This window comes from Phyllobates terribilis, unplaced genomic scaffold (assembly GCF_046119375.1).
Source record: "Phyllobates terribilis strain yellow unplaced genomic scaffold, ASM4611937v1 Scaffold_393__1_contigs__length_1774422, whole genome shotgun sequence".
Classification (NCBI taxonomy): domain Eukaryota; kingdom Metazoa; phylum Chordata; class Amphibia; order Anura; family Dendrobatidae; genus Phyllobates; species Phyllobates terribilis.
The window spans coordinates 642,031-665,760 of record NW_027363153.1 but is presented as its reverse complement, the minus strand read 5'-3'; the positions used below and the strand labels follow the sequence as shown (position 1 = coordinate 665,760).

Here is a 23,730-nt window from a genome sequence, read left to right as displayed (position 1 = left end):
GTTACTCTGCTGCGCTTAAAATTTCTTTTTTGGTTTGCTACAATGCCTTTTCTGAAACGTTGTCTTATTCTGCTGGAACACTGACTTCTTTCATTTAATGCCTGCAGACTATAAAAGAGAACCCAACCCAAAAAGTTTGGTTGATTAGTCTGTGGCATTCTGTTAAACTGTTGCTTATGGCGGTCTCTGTGAGCTTCTCAGCGACATTCAGCCAGCCAGGTATCCTGCCTGCAGTAGATGGAATGTGGCAATGGAACGCTGGCTGCGCGTGTCATAATAGGCTCTGAGCCTTTATATACCTGTGCACAGCAGCAGCCACCTTCAGTCTGCTGCTGGACAGCCAGCAGCAGCAGCAGCAGGAGAGGTATGTAATCAGGAGCCCTCCTGCTAAGGGTAGACAGCTGCTCGTTCCACCCCACCCCCCGCCTTAATTGGTTCTCCTCCCTTCCAACGGTGTTGAGGCGGGTGGGAACAGCAGGGGGTGAAGGTGCTGTGTTTAAAGAGGTGGAGTTATGCAGATCTAAAACGCGTGGATTGCAGCAGCAGCAAGCCGAAAAGTGCAGGCATGTAAGGGATCTAGAGGTTGACAACATGTCTTCTTAACGGGAGTCCAGGAGCTCATCTCCACAAATGGACTTTTCAGGATCCTTGGGTGGCTCCGTAGTTTGAAACCAATTCTGGTTATCGCTTCTCGGCCTTTTGGCTAAGATCAAGTGTAGTATCTGTTCTTATCAGTTTAATATCTGATACGTCCCCTATCTGGGGACCATATATTAAATGGATTTTTAGAACAGGGAGATGGAAAAAGAGCTTGCTCTGTCCACTCCACGCATTGACCTGGTATTGCAGTATCTCCAGGACCGGTGCACCCCTTCTTTAATGCAGTTTCTAAAATCAGAAAGAATTGAATTCAATGTTTTTTGTTCATTTTGCTTGTTTGTCGGATTTTGGGATGGACTCTTTGGCTTTGCTTTTCTTCTCCTCATTGGATTTTTCATGTTCAAAGTTGCAGAAGCCAGATTACAAGCTCATTTTGGTTCAACTTCAGCAACTGTGCATTGCATTGCCATGTAATGTGATGCAATGCTATCTTTCTAGCTCTCCCTTTTTACTTCCTTTTGGATAAACAGACATATTAGGCAAGCATTTTGGAGCTTTCACCTAAATAACTACAGGTGGTGAGATAAGCTGCACAATATAATTGACCTTTCAGTATATTGTTGCACACACACCATCTATTTAGCAAATGCCCTTGTTATCAACAGCAGCCTTTTAAACTCACCTGAGCTAACAGGTATGTGCGCTGGTTACTCTGCTGCGCTTAAAATTTCTTTTTTGGTTTGCTACAATGCCTTTTCTGAAACGTTGTCTCCTTCTGCTGGAACACTGACTTCTTTCATTTAATGCCTGCAGACTATAAAAGAGAACCCAACCCAAAAAGTTTGGTTGATTAGTCTGTGGCATTCTGTTAAACTGTTGCTTATGGCGGTCTCTGTGAGCTTCTCAGCGACATTCAGCCAGCCAGGTATCCTGCCTGCAGTAGATGGAATGTGGCAATGGAACGCTGGCTGCGCGTGTCATAATAGGCTCTGAGCCTTTATATACCTGTGCACAGCAGCAGCCACCTTCAGTCTGCTGCTGGACAACCAGCAGCAGCAGCAGCAGGAGAGGTATGTAATCAGGAGCCCTCCTGCTAAGGGTAGACAGCTGCTCGTTCCACCCCACCCCCCGCCTTAATTGGTTCTCCTCCCTTCCAACGATGTTGAGGCGGGTGGGAACAGCAGGGGGTGAAGGTGCTGTGTTTAAAGAGGTGGAGTTATGCAGATCTAAAACGCGTGGATTGCAGCAGCAGCAAGCCGAAAAGTGCAGGCATGTAAGGGATCTAGAGGTTGACAACATGTCTTCTTAACGGGAGTCCAGGAGCTCATCTCCACAAATGGACTTTTCAGGATCCTTGGGTGGCTCCGTAGTTTGAAACCAATTCTGGTTATCGCTTCTCGGCCTTTTGGCTCAGATCTGTAATGGGTCTAGTCATTTGGCTGTCTGTGCGTTAACTCTTGGCCCTGTGGCATCGCCATTTTATGGCTTAAGCCACTTGCTGCTATAAGGAGTTGGCCAGTAGACACGACTAGCGATAATGGGACGCATTCGATACGCTGGGCCCGGTGAGGCTCGAGTGAAGTTTGGAATCCAGATTGATGTGGAAGAAGGCAAAGAAGGAATCTTTACCCTCAGCTTCGTGGTGAAGGAGATTTTGTTTGGACTCCTTGAAGTGAAGAAGGAAGAAATCTTGTGCCTCCAGCAATTCAAAAGCAAGTATAATCTTGTATTTACTTCTATGGCTGTTTGCAACAATTTCTATGATTGTTTGAAAAAGAATCTGGACAATCAATATTTGGATGGGCTGACTTTTGTCATCTTGTATTGCTCCAAAGAGGTACCTCTGACTGTTTTCATGTACAACCCACATGTGGACTTGGCTTTGATTTATGCCTTTCTAAATAGGCACTGCTATATTACCAAGGTGGCAGTAAAAGTCATGAATGAGGAGGAACTATGGACCGGTAAATATCGTTTCATGGTCAAGTTCCGGGAAAGTCCTGATGAACCAGGGGGTATACATTATCCTCCATCAAATTTTTCCATTGGGAGTGAGCGGGGTTACCTGTTCTTCCCCAATGCGCCCAGGTTTTGTCGTCATTGTAGGAGGTATGGCCATACTCAGGAAGCATGCGACATCAGACAGATTATTTGCAGGAAGTGCAATGAGGTGGGTCATTCTTCCAATAATTCAAAAATGAAATAGTCTGTAACCTCTGCGGAGAGAAGGGGCATGCCTTCAGAGACTGTATATTCCATCCTGGTTCATATGCGGGGGCAGCGGGAAGGGGAAGGAGAAGAAATGAATCTCCTGCACCCACAGCTACAACTCCGACTGCTCCAACTCCGACTGCTCCGATATCTACTCTGGCTTTCCTGGATGAGGAGGAGGCTCGGGTTGCTTTTCCAGAACTGGTTCGTGTGAATGTAAGAGGAAATATGGAGCTGGCACCTGAGCCACCGGTGCAGAGGGCCGCGTCTGTGGCTTCAGATGTCAGTGAGTCTGAGACGATAACTGATGATCGTATAGGCATGGAAGTGGCCCCGGTGGAGGATCTGGAGGCTGAAATTCCAGACATGATGGTTACATTGCAGGGGGAAGAGGAGTCTGATCTGACCAGAACACCGCATGTGGCCTGGAGCGATGTCGTTTCTGACCTTGAGGAGGAGGGAGGTCAGGGGGACTTTGACCCCCAGCGGCGGGATTATAGTTCAGATGAAGATGGAGGCGCTTCAGTGAAGAAAAAGAAGAAAACTGAGCCATCCTTTTCCCCTTTAAGTGACTGCAGTGTGAGTCCAGCCCGGGTGTACCCTACTGCATCCGATCCCCAAGATGTATCTTTTTTGGGGGAAGGCACAAACTACGATATCTGCACGTCCAGCGTCCTACCCCCAGAAGGGTTAGGATGATGTACAGGTGGGCATGTTGTCGTGACCTGCCACATCAAATTAATAGATGGGTGCCCAAGTTGCTCTCAGCATCTTGTCGCTAAATGTTCGGCTGATTAAATCTGAGTCGAGAAGAGTGGCAATTTTGGACTACTTGAGCAACTTGGATGCGGACGTATACTGTGTCCAGGAGTGTGGGATCTCCGATCCCTTAAGTGAAAATGCATGGCCTTTAGGTCAAAGTGTGTGGTCTGGTTCTGTATGTAATAAAAATTGTGGGGTAGGTGTTTTGGTGAAGGGTTATAGTGTTAAGATAGAAAGTTACATGGTGGTGGAGGCGGGGAGGTGTGTAATATGTGAGTTAAATTGTAGGGGGTGGAGGGTTAGGGTGGTAAATATGTATGCACCAATAGATAAAGGGGAGAGGCTGGAAATTTTTGAGAAATTATGTTTTTTTTTATCTGGCAAAATGCCAATAATTTTTGTTGGAGATTTCAATTGTGTGACGGAGGGGGATAAGATGGATGTTACAGGTAAAAGACTCAAGAGTCTTGTGGCGGATTTTTCCTTACAGGATGCTGCGGAAGTTTTTTTAGGTAATCCACCTCCTGCGACCTATAAGGCCGACAGGGGAGGCATAGAGTCTAGAATAGACCGTATCTTCTTTTCTTCACAAAATGTTATTTGTAGGAATTTCCAGCAGGAAGATGTTCCCTTCTCTGACCATGTGTGTTTGAGGGCACGTCTAGAAGGTAAGATTTCCTTTGTATATGGTGGTGGCGTGTGGAAACTTAATGTGCGTTTGCTGGAAGATAATAGGATCATGTGTGATTTTAGGCGAATGTATGTTAGGTGGAGGGATAAAAAAAGTGATTTCAGGAATGTGCTTGAGTGGTGGGACTGGATGAAGAGTGAGATTGTTTTTTTCTTTAGAAAAAGGGGCAGGAGGAAAGCAGCAATGAATAGAGCAAAATTTAATGATTTAAGCTCTAGACTGGAGTGGCTGAGGATGTTAAGGATGATTGGAGTGGATGTGGATGTTTTGATGTGTCAAGTGAAAGAAGAGATTAAGAAATATATTGAGGGTAAAGGGAAAGAAATTATTTACCGTTCTAAGATTGAACATTTGGAGAAAAATGAGAAATGCACAAGGTTTTTTTTCAAAAAAGTTTTTGGGAAGAAAGTAGATATGGATGAGGTGGTGAATGGTGATGGGGTGTGTGTGAGTGGGAAGGATGTGATGCAGGAGGTGGTGTTGTTTTATAAGGAGTTGTATGGGGAAAAATGGGTTGATGATAGGATGTTGACTGATGCTTTGGGGTGTTTAGAAGGTTGTTTGGGTGAGGATGAACGTGAAATATTGGATGATGTAATTGTGTTGGATGAAGTTAAAAAAGTGGTGATGTCTGCGAGTAAGAATAAAACACCTGGGAAGGATGGACTGCCCGTGGAGTTATATGTTAAGGAATGGGACACGATGGGAAATGACTTATTGGAGGTGTGCCAGTATATGTTCACGGAGAATATGTTGAGTGAATCTATGAGAGATGGGGTGGTGGTTTTGGTTCATAAGAAAGGTGATAAAAAGGATTTGGGGAATTGGAGGCCAATCACCCTTTTGAATGCAGACTATAAGGTGTTTAGTAAATTGTTGGCTAGCCGGATGCGGGAAGTGATTGGCGGTGTGGTGGATGAAGACCAAGTGTGTGCAGTGCCTGGGAGAAGTATGACTGAAAATTTGGTGTTGTTGCGTGATGTGATTGGGGATTGTATGAGTCGTAAGCAGAAATGTTTGTTGTTTTCGGTTGATTTTGAAAAAGCTTTTGACCGTGTGTCACATAGCTTTATGTTTAAGGTTTTGTCTAAGATGGGTTATTCCAGGAATTTTGTAAACTGTGTTAGGAGTTTGTATTGTAATGTTTCAAGTGAATTTTTGGTGAATGGGTGGTTGAGTGAGAAAGTGAGAATTAAATCAGGAGTGCGTCAGGGGTGCCCTATGTCCCCTTTTTTGTTTATTAGTGTGATTGAAGTGTTGATGTGTATGGTTAGGAAGGATAAGGTTATGAGAGGTGTGATGATTCCTGGGAGTAATGGAAAGGATGTGAGAATTCTAGGTTACATGGATGATGTAGTGATTGTGAGTGGGAATATGGCTGCGATGAGTAGGGCAAGGTTGATATTAAGTTTGTTTTGTAGTGTCTCAGCTTTTAAGGTCAATTGGACTAAGAGTTCCTTTAAATGTTTTGGTGAGAGGAATGTACGGATGGATGGTGTGAGGTGTGAGGATGGTGCAATAAAGGTGCTTGGGATTAAGTTTAATGATGATTTGAAAGGAAATGAGAGTTGGGAAGATTGTGGGGTGAGAGTGGTGCGCAAGTTGATTTTTTGGCGAATGAGAGAATTAACTCTGACTGGGAAAGTTCTGATTATTAAGGCGGTTATTTTGCCTATTTTGTTGTTTGTTGCGAATGTATATCCTGCTGCTTTTAAGAAAATTAGGAAAACTGAGAAATTCATCTTTAATTTTCTTTGGGGAAGTCGCATGGAGAAATTGAAACGGGAATATGTCTATAAGTTATGTGTAAATGGTGGTTTGGATTTTCCAAATATTGATTTCTTTTTAGGGATTAGTTACGTGAAAATGGTGGTGGTGGTTCTAGGGAAAAGTAATAAGTGTGCTTATATGATGAAGTATTCGGCTGGATGGATGCTTTATGGCTTAAAGTGGGTCAAAAGGGATGCTAGAGTGCCTGTTGCTTTTAAGTGTCCTGTATGGTATGGTTGTGTTGAGAAATTTGTAAGGAAGTATGATTTGTTGTCCGTTAACATGAGTGATTTTAGGCAAAAGAAGAAAGTCATTAGGATGGTGCGTGAGCGTGAGGTGGTATGTAATATCAATGGGTTGAGAGGGGAGGAAGTAACCGAGATGTGGAGAAAATTAAGTATAGATGGTGTGACTAACAGACAGAGAGATATCGCTTGGATGATATTGCATGACATTTTGCCTGTTAGAGATGTGCAAAAGAAGAGGGATTTAGTTAAATCTGAGGTATGCCCGAGGGATGGATGTGGTTTGAGAGAGCATGTTAGACATATGGTATGGGATTGTGATTTTGCATATGATGTATGGAAGGGTATAGGGGGACTTTGCAAGGAATTGGTGGGTGTAAAGTATGTTAATTGGAAACTTGCTATGTTTGGGATGGGTGCATGTAGTAGAATTAAGGATAGGATTTTATGGTTGTTGGTGGTGTGTGTAATTGAAAGTTTGTGGGATGCGAGGAATTTGTTAGTTTTTAAAAGGAAGAAAATGTCAGTTAATGAATGTTTGAGATTGATTCTGTCACGTATGTATGTAATATACCTCTGGGATCAGGAACGTGGAAGTATTATAGATGCTGAAGGGATCTGGAAGTTTAAAAAGTGGAGGTTTTTGGTAAAGTTTAATTAGTAGTGTATAATGTACCTGATGATAAGGTTTGGTTTTATTTTTGATTATATACCAAGTGTGATGAAAGGCTAAGTGTCAATGAAAGGCTTTTGTAAGTCGATTTGATTGAGCTTATGCTCCGGCCTATCTGATTTGGTTAAAAAGAAAAAAAAAAAAAAAAAATCTGTTCTTATCAGTTTAATATCTGATACGTCCCCTATCTGGGGACCATATATTAAATGGATTTTTAGAACAGGGAGATGGAAAAAGAGCTTGCTCTGTCCACTCCACGCATTGACCTGGTATTGCAGTATCTCCAGGACCGGTGCACCCCTTCTTTAATGCAGTTTCTAAAATCAGAAAGAATTGAATTCAATGTTTTTTGTTCATTTTGCTTGTTTGTCGGATTTTGGGATGGACTCTTTGGCTTTGCTTTTCTTCTCCTCATTGGATTTTTCATGTTCAAAGTTGCAGAAGCCAGATTACAAGCTCATTTTGGTTCAACTTCAGCAACTGTGCATTGCATTGCCATGTAATGTGATGCAATGCTATCTTTCTAGCTCTCCCTTTTTACTTCCTTTTGGATAAACAGACATATTAGGCAAGCATTTTGGAGCTTTCACCTAAATAACTACAGGTGGTGAGATAAGCTGCACAATATAATTGACCTTTCAGTATATTGTTGCACACACACCATCTATTTAGCAAATGCCCTTGTTATCAACAGCAGCCTTTTAAACTCACCTGAGCTAACAGGTATGTGCGCTGGTTACTCTGCTGCGCTTAAAATTTCTTTTTTGGTTTGCTACAATGCCTTTTCTGAAACGTTGTCTCCTTCTGCTGGAACACTGACTTCTTTCATTTAATGCCTGCAGACTATAAAAGAGAACCCAACCCAAAAAGTTTGGTTGATTAGTCTGTGGCATTCTGTTAAACTGTTGCTTATGGCGGTCTCTGTGAGCTTCTCAGCGACATTCAGCCAGCCAGGTATCCTGCCTGCAGTAGATGGAATGTGGCAATGGAACGCTGGCTGCGCGTGTCATAATAGGCTCTGAGCCTTTATATACCTGTGCACAGCAGCAGCCACCTTCAGTCTGCTGCTGGACAGCCAGCAGCAGCAGCAGCAGGAGAGGTATGTAATCAGGAGCCCTCCTGCTAAGGGTAGACAGCTGCTCGTTCCACCCCACCCCCCGCCTTAATTGGTTCTCCTCCCTTCCAACGGTGTTGAGGCGGGTGGGAACAGCAGGGGGTGAAGGTGCTGTGTTTAAAGAGGTGGAGTTATGCAGATCTAAAACGCGTGGATTGCAGCAGCAGCAAGCCGAAAAGTGCAGGCATGTAAGGGATCTAGAGGTTGACAACATGTCTTCTTAACGGGAGTCCAGGAGCTCATCTCCACAAATGGACTTTTCAGGATCCTTGGGTGGCTCCGTAGTTTGAAACCAATTCTGGTTATCGCTTCTCGGCCTTTTGGCTAAGATCAAGTGTAGTATCTTTTGAAAAGGCAGTTTTGTCCTTGGGCTGCCCTAGTAAATTGATGCATATTACACACTGGTTTGGTGCACTTGTTAGTACGCCAGGTGGCTCATAGAGTTATCTGATGGAAAACATGGCCCTCCAGGATCGAAGTCACTAGGTTGGGTAAGTGTGAGGGCTTTGGAGCAATGTGCCCCAGGAGTAGGCGCCCTGGTGGGAGTCCAAGCTTACTGGGACTGGGAACCCCAGAAAGACTTGGCTTCGTAGCACGCCGCACCTTTGCCAATCATACTTTCTGAGCAACCCCCCCTATTCCTGGCCTCCGGGCTAGGAAGGGGAATTTTTATAAACCCGGTCGGAGGTCCGGTCAGCTTTGGGCTGAGAAACCAACACAGGCTCCAGCTCCACTAGGGTGGCAGCCTAGATGGAAGCTGGGAGCACGAAAACGGCTCTTCTCCGGCTTCGGCTAGGGAGAGCATCGGAGATCCCTGACCCTCGCTGTGGCCTTCTGGCTCGGAGGGATGGGGATGGTTTATTGGGGACCCTCTCCTCCGGGAAGGGTCCACATGAATCCTCGCCTCGTGCGCTGTTTTGGTGTGACTTCGGTCACATTTTTCAGTGCCTTGGATGCAGCTTCAATCAAAAAAAAATCTGTTCTCATCAGTTTAATATCTGATACGTCCCCTATCTGGGGACCATATATTAAATGGATTTTTAGAACAGGGAGATGGAAAAAGAGCTTGCTCTGTCCACTCCACGCATTGACCTGGTATTGCAGTATCTCCAGGACCGGTGCACCCCTTCTTTAATGCAGTTTCTAAAATCAGAAAGAATTGAATTCAATGTTTTTTGTTCATTTTGCTTGTTTGTCGGATTTTGGGATGGACTCTTTGGCTTTGCTTTTCTTCTCCTCATTGGATTTTTCATGTTCAAAGTTGCAGAAGCCAGATTACAAGCTCATTTTGGTTCAACTTCAGCAACTGTGCATTGCATTGCCATGTAATGTGATGCAATGCTATCTTTCTAGCTCTCCCTTTTTACTTCCTTTTGGATAAACAGACATATTAGGCAAGCATTTTGGAGCTTTCACCTAAATAACTACAGGTGGTGAGATAAGCTGCACAATATAATTGACCTTTCAGTATATTGTTGCACACACACCATCTATTTAGCAAATGCCCTTGTTATCAACAGCAGCCTTTTAAACTCACCTGAGCTAACAGGTATGTGCGCTGGTTACTCTGCTGCGCTTAAAATTTCTTTTTTGGTTTGCTACAATGCCTTTTCTGAAACGTTGTCTCCTTCTGCTGGAACACTGACTTCTTTCATTTAATGCCTGCAGACTATAAAAGAGAACCCAACCCAAAAAGTTTGGTTGATTAGTCTGTGGCATTCTGTTAAACTGTTGCTTATGGCGGTCTCTGTGAGCTTCTCAGCGACATTCAGCCAGCCAGGTATCCTGCCTGCAGTAGATGGAATGTGGCAATGGAACGCTGGCTGCGCGTGTCATAATAGGCTCTGAGCCTTTATATACCTGTGCACAGCAGCAGCCACCTTCAGTCTGCTGCTGGACAGCCAGCAGCAGCAGCAGCAGGAGAGGTATGTAATCAGGAGCCCTCCTGCTAAGGGTAGACAGCTGCTCGTTCCACCCCACCCCCCGCATTAATTGGTTCTCCTCCCTTCCAACGGTGTTGAGGCGGGTGGGAACAGCAGGGGGTGAAGGTGCTGTGTTTAAAGAGGTGGAGTTATGCAGATCTAAAACGCGTGGATTGCAGCAGCAGCAAGCCGAAAAGTGCAGGCATGTAAGGGATCTAGAGGTTGACAACATGTCTTCTTAACGGGAGTCCAGGAGCTCATCTCCACAAATGGACTTTTCAGGATCCTTGGGTGGCTCCGTAGTTTGAAACCAATTCTGGTTATCGCTTCTCGGCCTTTTGGCTAAGATCAAGTGTAGTATCTTTCGAAAAGGCGGTTTTGGATGTTGGCCGCCCTAGTAGATTGATACATTATGCACACTGGGGTTTAGGCGCTTGTTAGTACGCCAGGTGGCTAATATAGTCATCTGGTGGAAAGCATGGCCCCCCAGGATCGACGCCATTGGGCCGGGGAAGATCGAAAGCCCGAAGTGTGAAGTGCCCCAGGAGTGGTGACCCTGGGGTGCCTTAACTCACTGGGATTGGGAACCCCACTTGAGTTTATGGCACATTTGCACTAGCACTTCAATATTTCTTTCTTCACACACACCCTTATTCCGGGCCTTCTGGCCTTAGGATGGGGAATTTTTCAATTCCCGGTCGAAGGTCCGGGTAGTATTATACTGTGAAACCTTCACTATTTATTTAATTTTTTTTTGTCACTGTGTGTCCACTTTTTCACGTGTGTCCACGTCCTTACTAGGATTTTGTCGGGATGCGGTTCCCTTACGGGTTCCTCTCTTGGCAGGTCTAGGGGGGGAGTGTGTGGCCATCAGGTTCCGCTCCCCCCTGAACCCCACTGGCTCTCCTCTTTCGGGAGGAGAGCGTTGTTGGCTCCCCTCTTCCGGGAGGGGAGCACAGTCTTTGGCTCCCAGTGCCTTGCTCGGGTGAGAACTCGGGCAGGTATTGGGGGTAAGATTGGGTCGCCTCTGGCTCCGGCTGGAGGTGGCTATTTGTCCCTGTTCCTCGCTGTGGCCTTCTGGCTCGGAGGGACGGGGAATGGTTTGGGGGACCCTTCTCCTTTTGGAGAGGGTTTCAAGAAGACCAGCATCCTAGTGCACTTTTTTTTGTGGCACTTGTCACTTTTTTAAGCGCACTCGGGTTTTGTACACGAATTCGGGCTTTCGATAAAAAAAAAAAAAAAAATCTGTTCTTATCAGTTTAATATCTGATACGTCCCCTATCTGGGGACCATATATTAAATGGATTTTTAGAACAGGGAGATGGAAAAAGAGCTTGCTCTGTCCACTCCACGCATTGACCTGGTATTGCAGTATCTCCAGGACCGGTGCACCCCTTCTTTAATGCAGTTTCTAAAATCAGAAAGAATTGAATTCAATGTTTTTTGTTCATTTTGCTTGTTTGTCGGATTTTGGGATGGACTCTTTGGCTTTGCTTTTCTTCTCCTCATTGGATTTTTCATGTTCAAAGTTGCAGAAGCCAGATTACAAGCTCATTTTGGTTCAACTTCAGCAACTGTGCATTGCATTGCCATGTAATGTGATGCAATGCTATCTTTCTAGCTCTCCCTTTTTACTTCCTTTTGGATAAACAGACATATTAGGCAAGCATTTTGGAGCTTTCACCTAAATAACTACAGGTGGTGAGATAAGCTGCACAATATAATTGACCTTTCAGTATATTGTTGCACACACACCATCTATTTAGCAAATGCCCTTGTTATCAACAGCAGCCTTTTAAACTCACCTGAGCTAACAGGTATGTGCGCTGGTTACTCTGCTGCGCTTAAAATTTCTTTTTTGGTTTGCTACAATGCCTTTTCTGAAACGTTGTCTCCTTCTGCTGGAACACTGACTTCTTTCATTTAATGCCTGCAGACTATAAAAGAGAACCCAACCCAAAAAGTTTGGTTGATTAGTCTGTGGCATTCTGTTAAACTGTTGCTTATGGCCGTCTCTGTGAGCTTCTCAGCGACATTCAGCCAGCCAGGTATCCTGCCTGCAGTAGATGGAATGTGGCAATGGAACGCTGGCTGCGCGTGTCATAATAGGCTCTGAGCCTTTATATACCTGTGCACAGCAGCAGCCACCTTCAGTCTGCTGCTGGACAGCCAGCAGCAGCAGCAGCAGGAGAGGTATGTAATCAGGAGCCCTCCTGCTAAGGGTAGACAGCTGCTCGTTCCACCCCACCCCCCGCCTTAATTGGTTCTCCTCCCTTCCAACGGTGTTGAGGCGGGTGGGAACAGCAGGGGGTGAAGGTGCTGTGTTTAAAGAGGTGGAGTTATGCAGATCTAAAACGCGTGGATTGCAGCAGCAGCAAGCCGAAAAGTGCAGGCATGTAAGGGATCTAGAGGTTGACAACATGTCTTCTTAACGGGAGTCCAGGAGCTCATCTCCACAAATGGACTTTTCAGGATCCTTGGGTGGCTCCGTAGTTTGAAACCAATTCTGGTTATCGCTTCTCGGCCTTTTGGCTAAGATCAAGTGTAGTATCTGTTCTTATCAGTTTAATATCTGATACGTCCCCTATCTGGGGACCATATATTAAATGGATTTTTAGAACAGGGAGATGGAAAAAGAGCTTGCTCTGTCCACTCCACGCATTGACCTGGTATTGCAGTATCTCCAGGACCGGTGCACCCCTTCTTTAATGCAGTTTCTAAAATCAGAAAGAATTGAATTCAATGTTTTTTGTTCATTTTGCTTGTTTGTCGGATTTTGGGATGGACTCTTTGGCTTTGCTTTTCTTCTCCTCATTGGATTTTTCATGTTCAAAGTTGCAGAAGCCAGATTACAAGCTCATTTTGGTTCAACTTCAGCAACTGTGCATTGCATTGCCATGTAATGTGATGCAATGCTATCTTTCTAGCTCTCCCTTTTTACTTCCTTTTGGATAAACAGACATATTAGGCAAGCATTTTGGAGCTTTCACCTAAATAACTACAGGTGGTGAGATAAGCTGCACAATATAATTGACCTTTCAGTATATTGTTGCACACACACCATCTATTTAGCAAATGCCCTTGTTATCAACAGCAGCCTTTTAAACTCACCTGAGCTAACAGGTATGTGCGCTAGTTACTCTGCTGCGCTTAAAATTTCTTTTTTGGTTTGCTACAATGCCTTTTCTGAAACGTTGTCTCCTTCTGCTGGAACACTGACTTCTTTCATTTAATGCCTGCAGACTATAAAAGAGAACCCAACCCAAAAAGTTTGGTTGATTAGTCTGTGGCATTCTGTTAAACTGTTGCTTATGGCGGTCTCTGTGAGCTTCTCAGCGACATTCAGCCAGCCAGGTATCCTGCCTGCAGTAGATGGAATGTGGCAATGGAACGCTGGCTGCGCGTGTCATAATAGGCTCTGAGCCTTTATATACCTGTGCACAGCAGCAGCCACCTTCAGTCTGCTGCTGGACAGCCAGCAGCAGCAGCAGCAGGAGAGGTATGTAATCAGGAGCCCTCCTGCTAAGGGTAGACAGCTGCTCGTTCCACCCCACCCCCCGCCTTAATTGGTTCTCCTCCCTTCCAACGGTGTTGAGGCGGGTGGGAACAGCAGGGGGTGAAGGTGCTGTGTTTAAAGAGGTGGAGTTATGCAGATCTAAAACGCGTGGATTGCAGCAGCAGCAAGCCGAAAAGTGCAGGCATGTAAGGGATCTAGAGGTTGACAACATGTCTTCTTAACGGGAGTCCAGGAGCTCATCTCCACAAATGGACTTTTCAGGATCCTTGGGTGGCTCCGTAGTTTGAAACCAATTCTGGTTATCGCTTCTCGGCCTTTTGGCTAAGATCAAGTGTAGTATCTGTTCTTATCAGTTTAATATCTGATACGTCCCCTATCTGGGGACCATATATTAAATGGATTTTTAGAACAGGGAGATGGAAAAAGAGCTTGCTCTGTCCACTCCACGCATTGACCTGGTATTGCAGTATCTCCAGGACCGGTGCACCCCTTCTTTAATGCAGTTTCTAAAATCAGAAAGAATTGAATTCAATGTTTTTTGTTCATTTTGCTTGTTTGTCGGATTTTGGGATGGACTCTTTGGCTTTGCTTTTCTTCTCCTCATTGGATTTTTCATGTTCAAAGTTGCAGAAGCCAGATTACAAGCTCATTTTGGTTCAACTTCAGCAACTGTGCATTGCATTGCCATGTAATGTGATGCAATGCTATCTTTCTAGCTCTCCCTTTTTACTTCCTTTTGGATAAACAGACATATTAGGCAAGCATTTTGGAGCTTTCACCTAAATAACTACAGGTGGTGAGATAAGCTGCACAATATAATTGACCTTTCAGTATATTGTTGCACACACACCATCTATTTAGCAAATGCCCTTGTTATCAACAGCAGCCTTTTAAACTCACCTGAGCTAACAGGTATGTGCGCTGGTTACTCTGCTGCGCTTAAAATTTCTTTTTTGGTTTGCTACAATGCCTTTTCTGAAACGTTGTCTCCTTCTGCTGGAACACTGACTTCTTTCATTTAATGCCTGCAGACTATAAAAGAGAACCCAACCCAAAAAGTTTGGTTGATTAGTCTGTGGCATTCTGTTAAACTGTTGCTTATGGCCGTCTCTGTGAGCTTCTCAGCGACATTCAGCCAGCCAGGTATCCTGCCTGCAGTAGATGGAATGTGGCAATGGAACGCTGGCTGCGCGTGTCATAATAGGCTCTGAGCCTTTATATACCTGTGCACAGCAGCAGCCACCTTCAGTCTGCTGCTGGACAGCCAGCAGCAGCAGCAGCAGGAGAGGTATGTAATCAGGAGCCCTCCTGCTAAGGGTAGACAGCTGCTCGTTCCACCCCACCCCCCGCCTTAATTGGTTCTCCTCCCTTCCAACGGTGTTGAGGCGGGTGGGAACAGCAGGGGGTGAAGGTGCTGTGTTTAAAGAGGTGGAGTTATGCAGATCTAAAACGCGTGGATTGCAGCAGCAGCAAGCCGAAAAGTGCAGGCATGTAAGGGATCTAGAGGTTGACAACATGTCTTCTTAACGGGAGTCCAGGAGCTCATCTCCACAAATGGACTTTTCAGGATCCTTGGGTGGCTCCGTAGTTTGAAACCAATTCTGGTTATCGCTTCTCGGCCTTTTGGCTAAGATCAAGTGTAGTATCTGTTCTTATCAGTTTAATATCTGATACGTCCCCTATCTGGGGACCATATATTAAATGGATTTTTAGAACAGGGAGATGGAAAAAGAGCTTGCTCTGTCCACTCCACGCATTGACCTGGTATTGCAGTATCTCCAGGACCGGTGCACCCCTTCTTTAATGCAGTTTCTAAAATCAGAAAGAATTGAATTCAATGTTTTTTGTTCATTTTGCTTGTTTGTCGGATTTTGGGATGGACTCTTTGGCTTTGCTTTTCTTCTCCTCATTGGATTTTTCATGTTCAAAGTTGCAGAAGCCAGATTACAAGCTCATTTTGGTTCAACTTCAGCAACTGTGCATTGCATTGCCATGTAATGTGATGCAATGCTATCTTTCTAGCTCTCCCTTTTTACTTCCTTTTGGATAAACAGACATATTAGGCAAGCATTTTGGAGCTTTCACCTAAATAACTACAGGTGGTGAGATAAGCTGCACAATATAATTGACCTTTCAGTATATTGTTGCACACACACCATCTATTTAGCAAATGCCCTTGTTATCAACAGCAGCCTTTTAAACTCACCTGAGCTAACAGGTATGTGCGCTAGTTACTCTGCTGCGCTTAAAATTTCTTTTTTGGTTTGCTACAATGCCTTTTCTGAAACGTTGTCTCCTTCTGCTGGAACACTGACTTCTTTCATTTAATGCCTGCAGACTATAAAAGAGAACCCAACCCAAAAAGTTTGGTTGATTAGTCTGTGGCATTCTGTTAAACTGTTGCTTATGGCGGTCTCTGTGAGCTTCTCAGCGACATTCAGCCAGCCAGGTATCCTGCCTGCAGTAGATGGAATGTGGCAATGGAACGCTGGCTGCGCGTGTCATAATAGGCTCTGAGCCTTTATATACCTGTGCACAGCAGCAGCCACCTTCAGTCTGCTGCTGGACAGCCAGCAGCAGCAGCAGCAGGAGAGGTATGTAATCAGGAGCCCTCCTGCTAAGGGTAGACAGCTGCTCGTTCCACCCCACCCCCCGCCTTAATTGGTTCTCCTCCCTTCCAACGGTGTTGAGGCGGGTGGGAACAGCAGGGGGTGAAGGTGCTGTGTTTAAAGAGGTGGAGTTATGCAGATCTAAAACGCGTGGATTGCAGCAGCAGCAAGCCGAAAAGTGCAGGCATGTAAGGGATCTAGAGGTTGACAACATGTCTTCTTAACGGGAGTCCAGGAGCTCATCTCCACAAATGGACTTTTCAGGATCCTTGGGTGGCTCCGTAGTTTGAAACCAATTCTGGTTATCGCTTCTCGGCCTTTTGGCTAAGATCAAGTGTAGTATCTGTTCTTATCAGTTTAATATCTGATACGTCCCCTATCTGGGGACCATATATTAAATGGATTTTTAGAACAGGGAGATGGAAAAAGAGCTTGCTCTGTCCACTCCACGCATTGACCTGGTATTGCAGTATCTCCAGGACCGGTGCACCCCTTCTTTAATGCAGTTTCTAAAATCAGAAAGAATTGAATTCAATGTTTTTTGTTCATTTTGCTTGTTTGTCGGATTTTGGGATGGACTCTTTGGCTTTGCTTTTCTTCTCCTCATTGGATTTTTCATGTTCAAAGTTGCAGAAGCCAGATTACAAGCTCATTTTGGTTCAACTTCAGCAACTGTGCATTGCATTGCCATGTAATGTGATGCAATGCTATCTTTCTAGCTCTCCCTTTTTACTTCCTTTTGGATAAACAGACATATTAGGCAAGCATTTTGGAGCTTTCACCTAAATAACTACAGGTGGTGAGATAAGCTGCACAATATAATTGACCTTTCAGTATATTGTTGCACACACACCATCTATTTAGCAAATGCCCTTGTTATCAACAGCAGCCTTTTAAACTCACCTGAGCTAACAGGTATGTGCGCTGGTTACTCTGCTGCGCTTAAAATTTCTTTTTTGGTTTGCTACAATGCCTTTTCTGAAACGTTGTCTCCTTCTGCTGGAACACTGACTTCTTTCATTTAATGCCTGCAGACTATAAAAGAGAACCCAACCCAAAAAGTTTGGTTGATTAGTCTGTGGCATTCTGTTAAACTGTTGCTTATGGCGGTCTCTGTGAGCTTCTCAGCGACATTCAGCCAGCCAGGTATCCTGCCTGCAGTAGATGGAATGTGGCAATGGAACGCTGGCTGCGCGTGTCATAATAGGCTCTGAGCCTTTATATACCTGTGCACAGCAGCAGCCACCTTCAGTCTGCTGCTGGACAGCCAGCAGCAGCAGCAGCAGGAGAGGTATGTAATCAGGAGCCCTCCTGCTAAGGGTAGACAGCTGCTCGTTCCACCCCACCCCCCGCCTTAATTGGTTCTCCTCCCTTCCAACGGTGTTGAGGCGGGTGGGAACAGCAGGGGGTGAAGGTGCTGTGTTTAAAGAGGTGGAGTTATGCAGATCTAAAACGCGTGGATTGCAGCAGCAGCAAGCCGAAAAGTGCAGGCATGTAAGGGATCTAGAGGTTGACAACATGTCTTCTTAACGGGAGTCCAGGAGCTCATCTCCACAAATGGACTTTTCAGGATCCTTGGGTGGCTCCGTAGTTTGAAACCAATTCTGGTTATCGCTTCTCGGCCTTTTGGCTAAGATCAAGTGTAGTATCTGTTCTTATCAGTTTAATATCTGATACGTCCCCTATCTGGGGACCATATATTAAATGGATTTTTAGAACAGGGAGATGGAAAAAGAGCTTGCTCTGTCCACTCCACGCATTGACCTGGTATTGCAGTATCTCCAGGACCGGTGCACCCCTTCTTTAATGCAGTTTCTAAAATCAGAAAGAATTGAATTCAATGTTTTTTGTTCATTTTGCTTGTTTGTCGGATTTTGGGATGGACTCTTTGGCTTTGCTTTTCTTCTCCTCATTGGATTTTTCATGTTCAAAGTTGCAGAAGCCAGATTACAAGCTCATTTTGGTTCAACTTCAGCAACTGTGCATTGCATTGCCATGTAATGTGATGCAATGCTATCTTTCTAGCTCTCCCTTTTTACTTCCTTTTGGATAAACAGACATATTAGGCAAGCATTTTGGAGCTTTCACCTAAATAACTACAGGTGGTGAGATAAGCTGCACAATATAATTGACCTTTCAGTATATTGTTGCACACACACCATCTATTTAGCAAATGCCCTTGTTATCAACAGCAGCCTTTTAAACTCACCTGAGCTAACAGGTATGTGCGCTGGTTACTCTGCTGCGCTTAAAATTTCTATTTTGGTTTGCTACAATGCCTTTTCTGAAACGTTGTCTCCTTCTGCTGGAACACTGACTTCTTTCATTTAATGCCTGCAGACTATAAAAGAGAACCCAACCCAAAAAGTTTGGTTGATTAGTCTGTGGCATTCTGTTAAACTGTTGCTTATGGCCGTCTCTGTGAGCTTCTCAGCGACATTCAGCCAGCCAGGTATCCTGCCTGCAGTAGATGGAATGTGGCAATGGAACGCTGGCTGCGCGTGTCATAATAGGCTCTGAGCCTTTATATACCTGTGCACAGCAGCAGCCACCTTCAGTCTGCTGCTGGACAGCCAGCAGCAGCAGCAGCAGGAGAGGTATGTAATCAGGAGCCCTCCTGCTAAGGGTAGACAGCTGCTCGTTCCACCCCACCCCCCGCCTTAATTGGTTCTCCTCCCTTCCAACGGTGTTGAGGCGGGTGGGAACAGCAGGGGGTGAAGGTGCTGTGTTTAAAGAGGTGGAGTTATGCAGATCTAAAACGCGTGGATTGCAGCAGCAGCAAGCCGAAAAGTGCAGGCATGTAAGGGATCTAGAGGTTGACAACATATCTTCTTAACGGGAGTCCAGGAGCTCATCTCCACAAATGGACTTTTCAGGATCCTTGGGTGGCTCCGTAGTTTGAAACCAATTCTGGTTATCGCTTCTCGGCCTTTTGGCTAAGATCAAGTGCTTTATTGCAGGAGATTGTGGTTGAAGGGCACTCGGGTACCCCTCTCCTTGGCCTGGCAGGATCGTCCACTTTGGTGGACTTAGCCTGCTTGCTGCTATTAGGGAGAGGGCTTAGTCCCAGGGTAACGAGTTGCGATCCCCCAGCTTCCAGGTGTTTTTCGCTGCAAGAACACTGGGAGCGCAGATTGCAAGCGGCTGCAATTTGCAACCTTGTTGCGTTTTTCCATGGAGGTTGACCCTAACCTCGTGCCTCTTTATGCGAGGCTAAAAAACTCTATCCGAGTTCACTTCACGGCGGGTGGCTCGGATATGAGGAAATTAGGGTATGTAGTCCAGGACGTGCTCAGGAACCTTCTTGGCGTACAAAGGAATGAAATTCTCTCCATCCAGCATTATCCCAGAAGAGGTGACTATGACATCACATTCACCGGAGAAGGTATTTTTAGAGATGTACTAGAAAAGTTAAAGAAAGTTGAAAATAGTCCTGTTTTGAAAGGGATACAAATTGTTGAGCACGTCCTGGATGAGGTAAGACTGGTTATTGTAAAAATATTTTCGCCCTTTGTTTCTGCTCCAGAAGTAATGTCATTTCTAGCAATTTATTTTAAAAGTGTTAAATGTATTGGGAAGATATTAAACGAATATAACATATGGACATCTAAGTGGAAATTCCTTGTGAAGTGTACAAGAGATCCAAATACACCAGGTGGTATACGGCTCCCCCCTGCCCGTTTCAAAATTGGGCAAACAAATGGGGATTTCTTCTTTTCTGGGATGCCAGTATATTGCAGAAATTGTGGGCGCTATGGTCATTCAAAAGAAAACTGTCATGTATCATGTAGAAATTGTGCTAGTGAAGAACATGAGACAAAAGAATGCCCTAAGGAAAAGAAATGCAGTTTTTGCCAGACTCCAGGTCACTTTTATTTTTCTTGCCCTCACAGATTTCGGGAAGATGAGCAAAAGGGGAAGTCCAAGACGTCCGACCAAGGACCAAAAGATCAGACCACCCCTCAGGAGGAGGAACAACAACCTGGAGCCTCTGGAGACAATAAGGGCGTACCAAATAGTGAAGTGTCTCCAGAGTCTATGACAGGTAAAATACCAAATCCCAAAACCTGGCTGCAGGACCTGCGGGAGTCCAAAAGGAGGGCTGAGAAGGAGCAGAAGGGCACTACTGGTAAGGTCAAAAGGGACCGGCAAAAGGCCGACACAGAAGCCCATGCCCAGTCTGGGTCTCCTAGTGCTGAGGGCGCTGAGTGGATAAAGGTGGGTCCTAAGAAAAAGAAAAAGGGTGGTTCGGAGGAGGCAGCAGGAGGTGAACAGATGGACACTTCTCCAGAAGGGGACGTGGACGCTGGACCCTCAGGGGTTTCGGTCTCCGCTGCTACAGGTGGGGACCGGGATCTTGCTGCCTCTGAAGAGTCAGAGGCTCTGCCTTGTGCGCAACCTCCTCCTATAGGACGACCTTCTACAGGTCAAACAGGGGCGGCGGAACCCCTCGGGGACCCACCTGATGAGGAACTGCATGGCCAGCCAATGGAGACCCAGCGGGTTCTGCCAGCCAGCCCTCCGAGCTATGCCAGTGTAGCGTCGGGTTTATATAAATGTGGTAATCTTTCCTCCTCCACGGAGACTCTCGTGACGATACTATCAGATGAGGAGGGAGGCGCAAGCCCAGTGGTCTGATCAGGTTCATCGGACAGGAAAATCCGTTGCTCTTAGTTACCTAAGTAAAATTTCTACATTTTCTAATGATGGCTGAACTGAAAGGTATTTCCCTCAACGTGAGAGGCATAAAATCTAACACGAGAAGAACTGCTCTTTTTAATTTTTTTACGTGTTTTACTGCATCTGTATTTTTTCTGCAAGAATGTAATATCCCACATGAAATGTCATATCAAAAATATAAAGATGAGTGGAAGTGTGGGCCATCTGTCTGGTCCGGATCGAATGCTGCAGGATCAGCGGGTGTAGCCATACTTTTTAAAGGGAACGTTTTAATTGATTTTATTCAGGAAATTTTACCAGGTCGTATTTTATTAGTGAAAGCTTTTATTGATGGTATTAGATGGCAGTTTTTAAATTTTTATGGATCCCCAGAGAAAAATGAAAGAGCCGAAATGCTTGATCTTTTACCATTATTTATTAATAACTCTGAACCTTTTATCTTAGCAGGGGATTTTAATTGTGTTTTAAAAGGTGAAAACCGGCGCTCCAGCTCTGTAAGCAGGAACTACGATAAAACCTCAGGTATGCTACATGATATAGTCAAAGATGCTAAATTGATAGACATATATAAAGAGTGTCATAGTGACAGCCCAGAGGACGCCGGTTTCACTTGGAGCAATGCTAATTGTAGCTCTAGGATTGATTTTATTTTTGGTTCAGATAAAACAATACCTGCCAAATGTGAAGTTTTAGCTAATATATTTTCAGACCATAAACTTTTATCCTTTACCATAAAAGTAAATGACAACAAAAAATGTGGTAAGAAAAGCTGGAAAATGAACGTATCCCTTTTAACCGACCCGCAGATTTTATCAGATTTTATTGAGTTTTATAGGAAATGTAGAAAAGGGAAAAAAACAAATGAGACTATGAGTGTATGGTGGGATAGAATGAAAGTAAAAATAAAAGACTTTTTTATTAAAAAGAGTATATGTAGAGCCAAAGAAAAATATGAAGAATATAGAATTTTAAATACCCGCCTACAAACATTATTTAAGCTCAGAGACAATGGGATAGATGTACAACTTGATATTTCAAACTTAAAAGAAGAGATTTCAAAATGGCTAGAACAAAAAGGAAAAGAGATAATTTTTCGTTCTAGAGTACAACATATAGAAGAAAATGAAAAGTGTTCCAGATATTTTTTTAGGAAAAAGAAAAAAGAAAAAGTGATAATTGACCATATAGATGGTGAGAATAATATAAAAAATATGCTGGGTAAAGTTGAGTTTTTTTTTTCTAATCTTTTTAATGGAAAAAATATAGATAATAAATTAATGGATGATTCGCTGCAAGGACTAACAGCTGTTTTAGATCCCGCATCCCAAGAGTTTTTATCCCAAGTTTTAACGGAACAAGAAGTGTTAAAAACTATTAAAAGTTTTAAAACTGGAAAGGTCCCTGGTCCTGATGGCATCCCAATAGAATTTTATGTATGTTTTTATGATATTTTAAAAGATGATTTGTTTTATTTGTTTACTGAGGTTTTTAATAATAAGGTTTTATTAAATTCCTGGAAGAAAGGTGAAGTCTCCCTCCTATACAAAAAAGGCGATAAATCAAAATTAGAAAACTGGAGACCAATAACACTTTTAAATTGTGACTATAAAATAATGGCTAAAATTTGTGCAAATCGTCTAAAAGAAGTCATCAGCAAAGTTATTCATTCTAATCAAGTGTGTGGGGTGCCGGGGCGCAGTATATGGGACAATCTGAATTTAGTGAAAGACTGTATTGAGGATGTAAAAGACAGAAAGGGGAAAATGGCGATTTTATCTATTGATTTTGAAAAAGCATTTGACCGTGTCTCACACTTTTATCTTTTTAAAGTTTTAGAGAAAATGGGCATACCAGAAGGGTTTTTACTATCGCTTAAAGCATTTTACAAGGATTGTACAAGTAAGATTTTAGTGAATGGTTTTAAGACACAAGAGGTATTTTTACGGTCAGGGGTGAAACAGGGATGCCCTCTGTCCCCCCTACTGTTTATCTGTGCACTGGAACCAATGTTATGTGCAATACGCCAAAATAAACAGATATGCGGTGTCCCTCTGCCTGGAAGCGGTGGTTTGGAGGCCAAGGTTGTAGGCTACATGGATGACGTGGCGGTCTTGTGTACAGATGCACCATCACTTACGGCCACTCTCCATCAAGTGCAATCCTTTTGCCTAGCTTCTGGTTTTAAAATCAATTTTAATAAGTGTAACATTTTAAGTGTTGGGGGGATGATTTTACGTGATGTACCAATTAATGTCTCCGAATCCATTTCCATTTTAGGTATATCATTCACTGAAAATAATGATGGTTATAATAGTTGGGAAACAGTTACACAGAAAGTAAATACGAAAATATGTATGTGGAACATGAGGAGACTTACAATGGAGGGTAAAGTATTGGTTTTAAAGATGGTGATTTTACCTCTTTTATTGTATCTTAGCATGGTTTTCCCCCCGCCTGTTAATGTTTTAAAAAAGATAACCAAAACCTGTTTTACCTTCTTTTGGAATTCAAAAATGGAAAAGCTGAAAAGAGAAATCGTGATGAAATCAAAAGTAAAAGGTGGTAAAGATTTTCCAGATTTTAATAGGTTTCTTTTAATCCATCTGTTCGTTTACTGTTTTAATGCCCTTTTTAAGAATCACTATTGGTCCTTTTTTATGCGTTTTAATACAGGATTTTTTATGAGAAAGTTTGGATGGTATGAAGTTAATATATCTGTGCCCCATGCTTTTAATTTGTCGACGCATTATGAGATTTTAAGGAAAATAGTGTCCGATTTTAATTTAGGGACTAAGAAAATAGAGGAATTAAGAAATAGTAAGAAACTAATTAAAGAAATACGTAAAAGTGAGGAAATATGTAATGTTGACAGATATGATGATGACAAATCTATGTCTATCTGGAAAATGATTAACGTTTTTTATCTTTTTAATGAA

At 43.8% G+C, this 23,730-nt stretch overlaps 9 non-coding genes and 2 pseudogenes across 9 annotated transcripts; all 11 read left to right on the top strand.

Moving 5' to 3' along the window:
• The first annotated feature begins 683 nt into the window (after positions 1-683).
• LOC141224589 (U2 spliceosomal RNA) lies at positions 684-874 on the top strand. Its single transcript, XR_012291926.1, has one exon. It is a non-coding gene; the product is annotated as a U2 spliceosomal RNA (small nuclear RNA).
• Positions 875-7,065: 6,191 nt separating this feature from the next.
• Positions 7,066-7,255, top strand: LOC141224455 (U2 spliceosomal RNA). The gene has a single exon (XR_012291870.1). It is a non-coding gene; the product is annotated as a U2 spliceosomal RNA (small nuclear RNA).
• Positions 7,256-8,370: 1,115 nt separating this feature from the next.
• On the top strand, positions 8,371-8,486 carry LOC141224538 (U2 spliceosomal RNA; annotated as a pseudogene).
• Positions 8,487-9,010: 524 nt separating this feature from the next.
• LOC141224420 (U2 spliceosomal RNA) lies at positions 9,011-9,195 on the top strand. The gene has a single exon (XR_012291844.1). It is a non-coding gene; the product is annotated as a U2 spliceosomal RNA (small nuclear RNA).
• A 1,115-nt stretch (positions 9,196-10,310) lies between these two features.
• On the top strand, positions 10,311-10,402 carry LOC141224570 (U2 spliceosomal RNA; annotated as a pseudogene).
• Positions 10,403-11,201: 799 nt separating this feature from the next.
• LOC141224478 (U2 spliceosomal RNA) lies at positions 11,202-11,385 on the top strand. The gene has a single exon (XR_012291890.1). It is a non-coding gene; the product is annotated as a U2 spliceosomal RNA (small nuclear RNA).
• Positions 11,386-12,500: 1,115 nt separating this feature from the next.
• LOC141224588 (U2 spliceosomal RNA) lies at positions 12,501-12,691 on the top strand. The gene has a single exon (XR_012291925.1). It is a non-coding gene; the product is annotated as a U2 spliceosomal RNA (small nuclear RNA).
• A 1,115-nt stretch (positions 12,692-13,806) lies between these two features.
• Positions 13,807-13,997, top strand: LOC141224581 (U2 spliceosomal RNA). Its single transcript, XR_012291924.1, has one exon. It is a non-coding gene; the product is annotated as a U2 spliceosomal RNA (small nuclear RNA).
• A 1,115-nt stretch (positions 13,998-15,112) lies between these two features.
• LOC141224569 (U2 spliceosomal RNA) lies at positions 15,113-15,303 on the top strand. The gene has a single exon (XR_012291923.1). It is a non-coding gene; the product is annotated as a U2 spliceosomal RNA (small nuclear RNA).
• Positions 15,304-16,418: 1,115 nt separating this feature from the next.
• Positions 16,419-16,609, top strand: LOC141224557 (U2 spliceosomal RNA). Its single transcript, XR_012291922.1, has one exon. It is a non-coding gene; the product is annotated as a U2 spliceosomal RNA (small nuclear RNA).
• Positions 16,610-17,724: 1,115 nt separating this feature from the next.
• On the top strand, positions 17,725-17,915 carry LOC141224546 (U2 spliceosomal RNA). The gene has a single exon (XR_012291921.1). It is a non-coding gene; the product is annotated as a U2 spliceosomal RNA (small nuclear RNA).
• Positions 17,916-23,730: the final 5,815 nt, after the last annotated feature.